Here is a 12,412-nt window from a genome sequence, read left to right on the forward strand (position 1 = left end):
AACCTTACATGCATTGTCCTTCTGTGATGTCAAAGCTTCAAAGTCACAGAGACGTAGCCAACGAAATTATAGAATGTTCCATTGGAACTTTGTTACTAAAACAATTCCAAAGTAAAGAAGTTTCAAATTGAAGGCACACTCCTTGAACACCTTTCGTGCATTAATGTTTCTAACTCACATGTAGATTTTAAGAAACAATTCCCACTATGAAAACATTTCCATATTCATCATTTTGATCAAGAATCATCTCAATCCATAATTATGTTAATATGTCACCACGATCCTTTTAAACCATACTATATTTCCAACTGTCTATAAGCAACCAATCCTTTCGTGTAACCTCAGAATGTTCTTGACAGTTACTTAACAAAGTTAGTCACACAAAGTTCTAGTCTTTTTCCCTCTCAATGCCAAAGACATTTGGAAAAATCAAAACAAGTAAATATTATAACATATGAAATCAATCCTATATCCAAAGCATATAGGAATCGATTCATTATGTCTTTCATAAAGACTTGATATCTGATCAATCTCTTGCTATAATATTTCCATATATCGAATTTCCTATGTTGAACCATTTCAACACGACATTCATATATGTCAAAGACAATGTTCTTTTAAATCCTTCAATTTAAACATTTAGATTTGAAACAAAGTATGAGCGCCCTCTCCCTTAAGCGTTACTATAGTGAAACAATTTCCAAACTTTGCAACTTGCAAATTTGTAAACTTTGTGTCCTATAAATAGTATTGCCAACTTGCAACATTTAGCATAACAATTATGTTCCCACTAGCATAAATAGTATTGCCAACTTGCAATTATGTCCTAGAAATCAACTGGACTTCTAGAAATCAAAACTCTTAGCTCTCTTACTAAAGTGCATATTTCTGATACATGATGCTTTGATAAGTCTCTAACTAGGTTTCTCAAGCTTATACACATTTCATTAGATAGCATATATCTGTGTGTTCAAACCCTTTCAGAACTTATAACCATATTTCCTGAAGGTTCAAACAATTCCTTGCCATCTCTCACAATTCGAACTATGAAAAGCGATGTTGTAATCATATAGAGAATTTGAGATGTAATTATCACAACTACTAACCATAATGATATTTATCATCTCTTTAAAAGCTACAAGCGAAAGTGTTTCCTTATAATCATTCTTATGAATTAGAGCGAAACCTTTTGGTACCTAGATTTTATGGTGTATTTGTTCCCATCCATGTGAATCTATCATTTATAACCAAATTCAAATTTAGTTTTCCTTACATGGATTGAACTTTGATTATTCTAAATTGCTTTTCATCTGGTAGCACAAGGGCCTACCATTGCTTCCATGTTGTTAATCAGTTCACCCATATTGATCAATGTACTTTCACTGACCAACGTGCTATTCCTTTTGCAATCAAATGAGAACCATAAAAATCATACGCATTGCTAACCCAACTGGAAGGTGCACAGAAACAAGATTGTGTCAATTTAACACGATAGGTTATCAACATCAGGTCTTATGCTAGTGATATCTAAAATGTTTATTCTTGATTGACTCCTTAAACTCTTCAAGATCATTAATACTCTCAATAACTTCTTGGCATATAAGTTTCTCTCTCAAGGAACATTCCTTGACAAGCAAAACAAATATTCAAAAGATAATGTGGATTCTCGACAAGAAATACTTCATGAAATTGATCTTAGTTTATCATTTGTTTTAACTAAAAACATCATAACTACCAATTCCAAATGTGCTAGAGTAAGAAAACATTATTACTCCACATTTCATGAGATGTTACAAACCTAGTAACTTTCAAGATACGATTCAAAGTAACTAGAGCATGGCTCTAAAACTTGATTAGAAACTATGTATGAACCATCTCTCAATTGAACCATTTCAACAATATCTGATTACTCTTCTTAGTCAAACAATTGTACTAAGATGTTATTCGAGGATCAATTGAGACATAGTTCCACAATCATTAAGATGATCACAAAACACGATACCGAGGCACTCTCCTTTCCTTTCAGATTGGAGAAACCTTTATCTTTTTGCTTAATATTTTCTTCTTATTCGTTCTTCCACTCTTTAAAAACCCTTTTCTAAGTGTTAGAATTATGATTAATCTTATAAACACAACTATATTTACTGAATCATCAGTAATTCATTACGAATAGAATTTTCATCCTTTGTGGCAGATTTGAATCGTCCATATTAATGGACTAGATTCATTAGTCCTTCACTTGACTCACATAAAAAATGTGATCAATGAATTAGTAATAATCTTTCAAAGATCAAGATTTTCATACATTAAACAATTTGAATGGTATGACTCCAAGTTTCTATCCAATTGAAACTTAGGTGATGAAAATTCTTTATCACTTAGTCAATTATGATATTTACCACAAGTGAAATAATAAGAATCAAATCCACAATTAATATTGTTAATAATAGAAATATAACCAACACTTTCATAGATGCCATTGCAAGGAAATATAAATTATACCACCTATATAAACCAACATTTCATTTTTATTTATTATAAATGAAAAATTGGAACTTGTCCTTACAATGCATAAAATGAAAACTATGTTTCTAGACATTTCCTAAGCAATCTATTAAATTATCATAACTCCTAAGCAACAACTCCAAATTCTAATCATCAAACCATGTGACCGAAATCCATCGCTCGCAATCAGAAGTAGCTCATTCTTCTTAAGTTTCATTCTTTCTCTTAAATCATGTAATACCATTAAAATGTGATCATTACATAATGTATTAAGAGTTTATGAATACAAACTTATTTAATGGAGTTAGATAATGGATATACCTGAAGTAGAGTCACACGACTTGACTTTACCATCTCTGAGATCTTTCAGGTAGTATGGACGGCTTTGCAACCAATGTCCCTTCAAGTGGAAATAGAAACATATGGACTCTTTAGGATTAGCACATGGAACTATCTCAGAACTATCATTTCTTTTTACCATACTATCAAACAGTTTGACCTTGGCCGATCTCTTTCCATTGGGAAGATAAATCTTTTTTGGACCATCATTGTTACTGTCACTGTAACACCTGATCCCTGGTATGCTTCCTTTCAAGTATTTCTTATGTTTTTCTATGGGACTCGATGATTTGGTGGCCCAACTTGTCGAGTAGAGTCGTGATCCGTGGGGAGTTTAAATGACTTACTCGGCGAGTAGGTACTGTTTGGGTGAAACCCGAATTTTGAGGGTTTGTGCCCTATTTAAACAACTTATCTCAGCCTCCACAATCCCTATTACTCCTAAAAAGCATTATCTCAAAACCCTAGCCTTGTGTGAGTGTCCTAAGGCCATTTTGGTGCATTTTGGTGGATTCTGAAGCTTGAAAAGAGGAAGGAAGCTTGGGAGTTTGAGTTAGGGCTTAGAGATCCAGAGATTTTGTTCAATTTCCAGCTCATCAAGGTTTATATGGAGTTTTGACTTCAGATCTGGGTCATTGGAGGGGTCTCATGGCATAAAGGTGCCAACTCTATGGCCATGAGAGCCCCATGCACTTTGTAGAACATCTTTTATGGCTTTTTGAGCCAAAGACCCCTTGCATGTGCACCAAGGTTGGAACTTTACATGTAAAATGAACATTAGGAGGCCATGTCTATGGTTTTGATGTGTTAACACCCATTTAAACCGACTGTATAGTAATGATCAAGGATGGAATCGACGAGTTGTTCTTGGGACTCGGCGAGTCGGAGTGTAATGACCACCAAATTCTTTCTGTCGATGGACCAGTTGATAGTGTGGAAGGTCCCTCAGTTGTTTAGGCTTATAATGGACCTTGGAATCATGGGACTCGACGAGTGTTCAAGCAAACTTGGCAGGTCCAAGGTAATCTCCCAGTCTTTGAAGATGAACTCGATGAGTTTGAAAGTTCCTAAGATAAAACAAATTATCAAACAATGAATATAAAAAAGAACAACGAGGATTCACAAAGATAAACTTTCACTAAGAATGATAATCTCACAAAGAGATTATCGAATGCACAAAACGGCTATTAGGGTTTGTGAAAGATGCGCCTCTTACAAACTTGTACAAAAGACTATATAGAACTAATCTAGGCAATCCCTACAATCAGTAATATACCAACTAACTAATAGACGAAAACTATGGAAACTAGATAAGTACAAAATCTGTTACAAAATTCTAAATATGAAATTATACACTGAGCAATTAATACGCTGACCCTGATGCTGATTCATACGTTGACGCTGAGTGATCAGTCTCAAACATCATCATATTATAAGGTTTGACCTTACAATCTCCCCCAATATGATGATGTTCAAAACCAGCTAGACTAGAACACCCTTGGACAAAAATTCTTCATACTCAGCTTCAGCTTCTACTTTCACTGGCCAGAAAGGACTATCTAGCAGCTCCTGTCTTCTATTCAGTAACTCCATAGCAATCAATATATGAAACTCTCCAGAGAGATCTTGATGACTCATGCACATTTTTCTTAAACCAACAAGATGTTCTGTTGGAGCCCTTGGAATCTCTGCAGTACGCTGAAAACACATTTTCCTGTTCTTATCAAGATAAAACATTCCATGTTCAGGAACAGAGATGAACTGATGTTGAACCGGCTCAACACCAATAGGAAGAGAGTTGTTTATTTCTTCAGCACCAAAATTTAGAACCAATACATCTTCACCATCAACTTGAAATCTAGTTCTTCTGATTCTTGGAACTGAGGAACTTGGGCCTTGCTGCTGAGGATGCTCTGTAGGAACAAGATCAAGACGCTGAACTTTCTTGATCAGTAAGTGAAGAGCACAGGTCAGTTCTGAAGAAAGAGCTGAAGTTTGTGTGGATGCCAACTCGAGCAATTCCATCCATTTAGAGTATCCATATCTAATCATCTCGTCTCTCTTTATAACTTCAGTGTACGGATGTTGAGGACCTTGACGAGTGATCAACAAAGTAAGGATTTTCTCGTCATGAGGTTTTGAGGTTTTAACTTCGATGATCTTGTCATTGCTTACTCTTCGTTTGAAAACATCTTGAAACCTTTTGTTATCGATTCTGTCAAGAACACTATCAGTCCTTGAGTTACTGTTACTGGAAGGAGGCTGTGAAGATTTAGTTTTGGAATGATATTCTAGAAACCTTTGCATTTGAGCTTCAAAGGATCGCATTGCCTAAAGTTTGTGCTGAATGAGGGATTCATCAGCTTGAGCAATATTCTTTAGAAGCTGAGCTTTATTGGCTTCATCAAGGATTTGCTTAACTTGATCAGGGGTCATATTCCATTCAACTACTAGATTTGATATGCTGACAATGGACTTATGTTTCTTGCTAGGAGGAGAAGTGTCAGCATGTGAATCAGATGATTCAGTATCTGCTGCCTTTCGCTTTCGAGATAAAGGAACAAGATCCTCACTAACTACATCTGAGTTTTCACCTTGAACTGGCATAGTGGGATCTATGAAGTTGATGTCCAGCATTTGAGACACATCATCATGTTCACATTCTTCAGTAGGTTTTTTAGTTTCTGCTAGTCTCTCAGACTCGTGCTCAGGTTGTGGTGGCTCGGTCTGTTTTACAATGTTCCCCCCCAGATCCATGCTCACAGGTTCTATCAACAGAATCAGTTTCTCCCCCTTTTTGATCATCATCATCATTTGGTTGACATCAGCCTCAATACGTAGAAGACGCTGACTCATATCTCGAGTCAGTGTAAGAAGTTCATTAAACGCTGAGGCCAGAATTTGAATGAGCTGAGTACCTAGAATTTCTTGTGATTGATGCTGCTCTCCCTGAGAAGGTTGATCCCCTTGAGATGGTTTCTCCCCATGAGCAGATGACTTCCCATGAGCTGAATGAACCCTTTCAGTGACATAAATGGTGTGATGAGAAAGTTGAGGGGAGATATGACCACCTTCTTGTATTTCAGCATTAATTTTGTCGTTATCAGCAGCTCCTTCGTCAGTGTTAGCGTTTAGTGAAGGAACGGTATATGGATTCGCGATCCATTCTCGCATCCGATCAGAGATGCCGATGTCATTGGCCAGTGGATCATCCTGATACATTCGTACTGACATGCGTGGGCATTGGATGGGGTTTCCAGCGTGGGAGTAATAGGCTTCAGCTTAAAATTTATCCTGGACAAGAGCAATCCAGCGTGGAAACGGAACATGATCAACTTTTACATTGGCCCGAAGAAACTGGACAAGTTGATCGAAGAAGAAAGCCCCATAATCAACACGTTTGTTGAGGAGAAGTGAACATACCACTTGTTTCTCAAAATAACTCAGTTGATTACCACTGCGAGATTTATGGCCTATACACTTACAAAGTGCCCTGGTGAAGAACTTCCATCTAGGAGTCATACATTGACGTAGAATGAGAGCTGGTCGAGCACCAGCCTTGGAGTGATCATAGCCCAGTTGGTCAAAGAGGCGTCGACAACGTTCAATATTTGGAAGCTCAGAGAATGGTTCAAAAATTGGTAACCTGAGTGCAGTACGGAGGAGATAAGCGTTGATGAAAACTGAGCGACGGCCACACCCAATAGTGCTGGAGATGATGTTGTTTTCATTATTGACTATTGCGGTGTAGTAGAACTCACATACTTGTTCGGAAAGAACTCTGATGGAACCTCACTGACAGCATTTCGAAGTCTGCAAGATACTAGAAAATTAACAAAATCATCAAGTCCAAGACCGCGATGAACATCTGGTATATCAGGGTTGAAGACGACATTTGTGGCTTTGATGTATATGGGAAGAGGAGGAGAGTTTAGAGCTGGGATAACTCTTCTTGAGGTGGAGGAGAAAGTAAACTGTGATGCCGCCATTAAAGAGAGTTTGGATTCTAGGGTTTTGAAGAAAAGAGAAGGAAAATTGAATTGTGGGAGGAAAGTTTGGGAGAGAGGTGGGGAATGAGGTTTAAATATGGGATTAAACGGTTTTAAAAAGCTAATGATTGTCTTTTTCGAAAATAACTGTGTATCTTAACAAACTGTCAAATCCGAAAAAATAGCTGTTGAAAAAATAAGTCGTTGTACTGAAGAGGAAACGACAATCAGTGTCTGCGTAAGCGCTGAGATCAGTGTCACTAAAAGTTACATGCTGAAAGACAATCTGTCGTCAATTCAAAGTACAACTTGCTTGTGTAAGGTTAGCAAGGTGGTTGATGTGTGTGATAGATACTGATTTAATTATCTAACCATCGGCACAGAGTGTTGAGTCTTTATCAGTGAGTGGTGCTTCTTACTGAATCATTAGACACTGAGTGAGAAGAAGGTGAAGAGAGGATTGTTGCGTGTGATAGACCTTGGTGTTTTGGTCTAACCACCGCCAAAGACTGTTAGACTCTCATCAGCATGTGTTTTGTCACACTGAATCATAAAATCAGTGTGAGATTGGTAAGAAGGGATAGTTGCGTGTGATAGATCTTGGTGTTTTGTCTAACCATCGGCAAAGAGTTTCAAGTTGTTATCAGTGTATGGTTTAATACAGTGAATCACTCAACTTTAGTTTAGAAGATTTGTAGAAGAGATAGATAAGAGATCATACAAGGTACTCAGCATGGTAAACATCATTAGCACATCATCATCAGCAAACAAAATACATCAGTTTATAAGACAATAGCAAACATTAGTAAAACTTTTTTTTTTCTTTTTTTAATCCAGAGTGATCATTCCAAGTTCTCCAATAATGTGAGCAGTAGTTTGAGTATCCAGGGCCTTGGTGAAAGTATCAGCTAGTTGATCTGAAGTCTTGACATGTTCTAGAACAACCTTGCCGTTCTCAACATTGTCTCTGATGAAGTGATGTCTGATCTCGATATGCTTTGTCTTTGAGTGCTGAACAGGATTCTGTGTGATCTGAATGGCACTGGTGTTATCACAGTATGTGGGAGTATTTGTGAATTTAAGCCCATAGTCTAAAAGCTGATTCTGAATCCATAAGAGTTGAGCATAACATCTCCTAGCTGCAACATACTCAGCTTCTACAGTGGAGATAGCTATTGAGGTTTGCTTCTTGCTAGACCAGCTGATTAGTCGATTTCCAAGGAAATGACATCCAACTGACGTGCTCTTCGTGTCTAAGTTGCATCCTGTATAGTCGGAATCAGTGTATCCAAAGAGTTCAAGTGTTGAGTCACGAGGGTACCACAATGCTAAGTTCTGAGTGCCCTTTAAGTATCAAAAAATGTGTTTAACTGCAATGAGATGAGACTCCTTGGGATTAGCTTGAAATCTAGCACAGAGAATGGTTCCAAACATGATATCAGGGCAACTTGCAGTGAGGTAGAGAAGAGATCCAATCATTCCTCGATAAAGAGAGTGATCAACATCAGTGCCGGTGGGATCAGCATGTAGCTTATCAGTCTTGGACACCGGAGTAGAGGTCGGTTTGCAGTCACAGAGAGAGTACTTAACAAGCATGTCAACAATATATTTACTTTGACAAATTGAGATACCTGATTTTTGTTGCTGAACCTCAAGACCTAAGAAAAAGGTCATCTTCCCCCATCATGCTTATCTCGAACCTTTGAGACATGATCTCAGCGAATTCCTTGCTCAGCTTCTCATTTGGATATCCAAAGATGATATCATCGACATAGATTTGAACAAGAATCATGTCTGATCCTTTGTTTTTGATGAAGAGTGTATTATCAATTGCTCCTCTTCTGTAGCCATTTTCAAGGAGATATGATGTCAGTGTCTCATACCAGGCCCTGGGAGCTTGCTTCAGTCCATATACAACTTTATCTAGGCTGTACACATAGTCATGGTGCTCTTTGTCTTCAAAGCCAGAGGGCTATTTGAGAAATAATTCTTCTTCTAACACACCATGAAGAAATGCTATTTTGACATCCATCTGGTAGATAATGAAGTTCATGTATGAAGCATATGAATGGAACAGTCTGATTGCTTCAATGTGGGCAACTGGAGCAAAAGTCTCCCCGTAATCAATGGATTCAATTTGAGTGAACCCCTGATCAACAAGTCTTGCTTTGTTGTGAGTAATAACACCATCTTTATCAACCTTGTTTCGATAGACCCAACGTGTTCCTGTGATGGTCTTTCCTGATGGTCTGGGAACAAGAGTCCAAACCTTGTGCCTTTTGAACTCATTCAGCTCGTCTTGCATGGCTTTAATCCAGTCAGCGTGTTGAAGTGTTGAGTGTATTTTGTCAGGTAAGATCATTGAAACAAAGTTAACATACATGCAAAAATGATTAGATACACGAGATCTGGTTTGGACACCATCATGAAGATTTCCAATAATTTGATCAACAGTGTGATCTCGATGTTCTGGAGCTGATTCAAATGAGGTTGATGCTGAAGAGTTATCAATGAAAGGAACATCAGTTACAGGAGAGTCTTCAGATTCAAGGATTTCATCAGCATCTGACAAAAAAGTTGTTGTGCTGACCGCAGTGCCTTGATTGACAGGACTTGGGTCTGGAACGATAGGATCAGGAATGACAGCTTCTTCTTCAGTATGTGAGACTTCATCAGATGGATAGGAGAGAAGCTCTTGAAAAATAGAAGGGGAATGAGATACCTTTTCATCAGTGTAGGATTCTTCATCAAACTTTCAGATTCAAGGATTTCATCAGCATCTGACAAAAAAGTTGTCGTGCTAACCGCAGTGCCTTGATTGACAGGACTTGGGTCTGGAACGATAAGATCAGGTATGAGAGCTTCTTCTTCAGTATGTGAGACTTCATCAGATGGATAGGAGAGAAGCTCTTGAAAAATGGAAGGGGAATGAGCACCTTTTCATCAATGTAGGATTCTTCATCAAACTTTACATGAATGGATTCCTCAATGCATTGCCTGTTCACATGAAAAACACGAAAAGCCTTTGAAATAGATGAATATCCAACAAAAATACCTTTGTCAGCCTTATGCTCAAATTTTGATCTGGGGTCGTGCTGATTAAGAATATATAAAATGCATCCAAACACGTGAAAGAAGGATACGTCCGAATTTCGACCTTTCAACATCTCATATGGTGTCTTCTTGTGAAGCCTGTGAATTAGAGAGAAATTCTGAGTATAACATGTTGTATTAACAGCTTCAGCTCAAAACAACATAGGAAGACCAGCATGAATCATTAACGTCCTTCCTGCCTCAATCAGTGTTCGATTTCTTCGTTCAGCAACTCCATTTTGTTGAGGCGTGCGAGGAGCTGAAAAGTTCTTCCCAATACCTTTAAAATCACAAAAGTCTTCAAGAGTCGAACTCCGGAACTCAGTGCCATGATCACTCCTTAGCTGCTTAACTTTGAGACCAGTCAGCGTCTCGTTTTGTCGAATCAGTGAGATAATTTCCTGTACAGCTTGACCTTTCTTCAAGAAAGCCACCCATGTAAATCAGTTAAACTCATCCATATCCACCAGCGTATACTTGTTTCCTCCTTGGGAACGAACAGGAATAGGTCCAAACAAGTCCATGTGTAGTAAATGAAGAGGAACAGATATGCTAGAACATGAATTGGGTTTGAATGATGACTTGGTTTGCTTTCCTTGTTCACACGCTGAGCACATCTTGTCTTTGACAAAGCTGAATTTTGGGAGACCTCTAACTAGATCTTGATTGGATATTTTAGATATATTCTTAAAGTTCAAATGAGAGAACCTTTTGTGCCAAATCCAGCTGAGATTGGTTTGAGACTTGGTAAAGAAACATTGCATCAGTGCCTTGTCACTTGAGAACATGTCAAGAACATATATCTCATCTTTTCTACTTGCTGAGAGTGCAATGTTCTTGTGAGTGTTGATGACTCTTCCTTCCTTCTTTGTAAAATGAACTTCATAATCAGCATCACACAATTGGCTGATTGAGATAAGATTGTGTTTGAGACCCTTTACATATGAAACATTCTGAAACACCACATTATTGCACTTGATGTTCCCATATCCTTTAGTAAACCCCTTTCCATTGTCTCCGTATGTTACTGCAGGACCAATTTTCTTGACATAGTCTTCCAGGAGAGACTTGGATCCTGTCATATGTCTTGAGCAACCACTGTCTAAGTACCAAAGATGCTCTTGACCCTGTAGTGCTGAGAAACTAGTTAGAACACACTAACCCATTGTAAAATAGGTCATTCACAAAGTTATTTGACAATATATTATAGCACTCTTTAGGAAGACAGTTCATAGAATTTGATTTAAGAGTCCATCTTTCATTTCTAACTTTGATGTTGTCAGCTCTTAAAGATGTTTTATCAAACTTGCATTCACTAATCTTGTGAGAGGTGTCACCACATCTGTAACAAACTCTAGCACCAAAGTTTTTCTTGGTGAGCAGATTTCTAGATTTAACACATTTGGATTTGTAAGATCCACCAAGTGAACTTTGATTCCTTTTGTTTGACATTGAATTACAACTGAATTCAGTGTAAGAAGAACTATGATCAGTGATGGATAAGGAGCTGACATCAGTATCAGATTTAGACTTATGCACTGAAACACTGTAATCAGGATAATGATTAAGTTGTTCATGAATAGCATGAAACACTCCATTTGAGATAGGAAATGCGATAATATTTTCAGTGAGAGGAGTTGGTCTCTCAAGATGTGCAGGGTAAGAAGTGGGATCAATTATGGTAGTTTCAATATCACACTCAGTAACACCATTAGAATAAGTAACACAGTATTCATCAATGAGACTCTGATTAACAAAAGTGTTACTGATAAATTTTTTTTTGAAACTATCTTTCAGTTCGTTCATGGAATAAAATTCAGATTCTTTTTCTTGAGATTTAAAAACTTTTTCAGCTTCAGCAAAATTTCCCCCAAGAATTTTCTCACATGAATGAGGTATTTGAGCAGAAATGACATAATTAGCATTTTTGTGAGATTTAGCCCAAAGTTGTAGCACAATTTGTTCTTTGTTCAAGAGGTCTTTAACTTTATCAATTTCAGTAGATAGCGAGGAATTTGATAAACTAGTAACTCTTAGATTTTCTTGAGTAGTGTCAATAATGTTATTTTTCAAGGATAGTTCAGTTTTAAGAAGATCAATTTGATTCTGCATATCCCTTATGATTTGATTCTTCTTAGAATTAAGAACACCCAAATACTCAAACATTTTGATTTTTTCATTCATTGAATAGGAAACAAAATTTTGAACCTGATACATTGAAGGGGAATCAATGTTGTGCTTCCTGGAGTTTTCAACTGCATCAGACATATCAACATCAAACGAACTGTTGCTGACTTCACATTCATCAGCATCTTCTATCTTAGCCATCAGACATTTAACTTCATCATCTGATGACTCCTCATCAGTCTTCCATTTTTCTTCTTCAACGACAAGAACTTTATGTTCCAAGTTCTCTGCTTTCAGCTTCTTAACCAACTTGTTGTACTTCTGCTTCCAGTATTCCTCTGAGCTTTGGGTTCTTCTTT

Source organism: Lactuca saligna, chromosome 3 (genome assembly GCF_052625555.1).
Source record: "Lactuca saligna cultivar CGN05327 chromosome 3, ASM5262555v1, whole genome shotgun sequence".
NCBI lineage: Eukaryota > Viridiplantae > Streptophyta > Magnoliopsida > Asterales > Asteraceae > Lactuca > Lactuca saligna.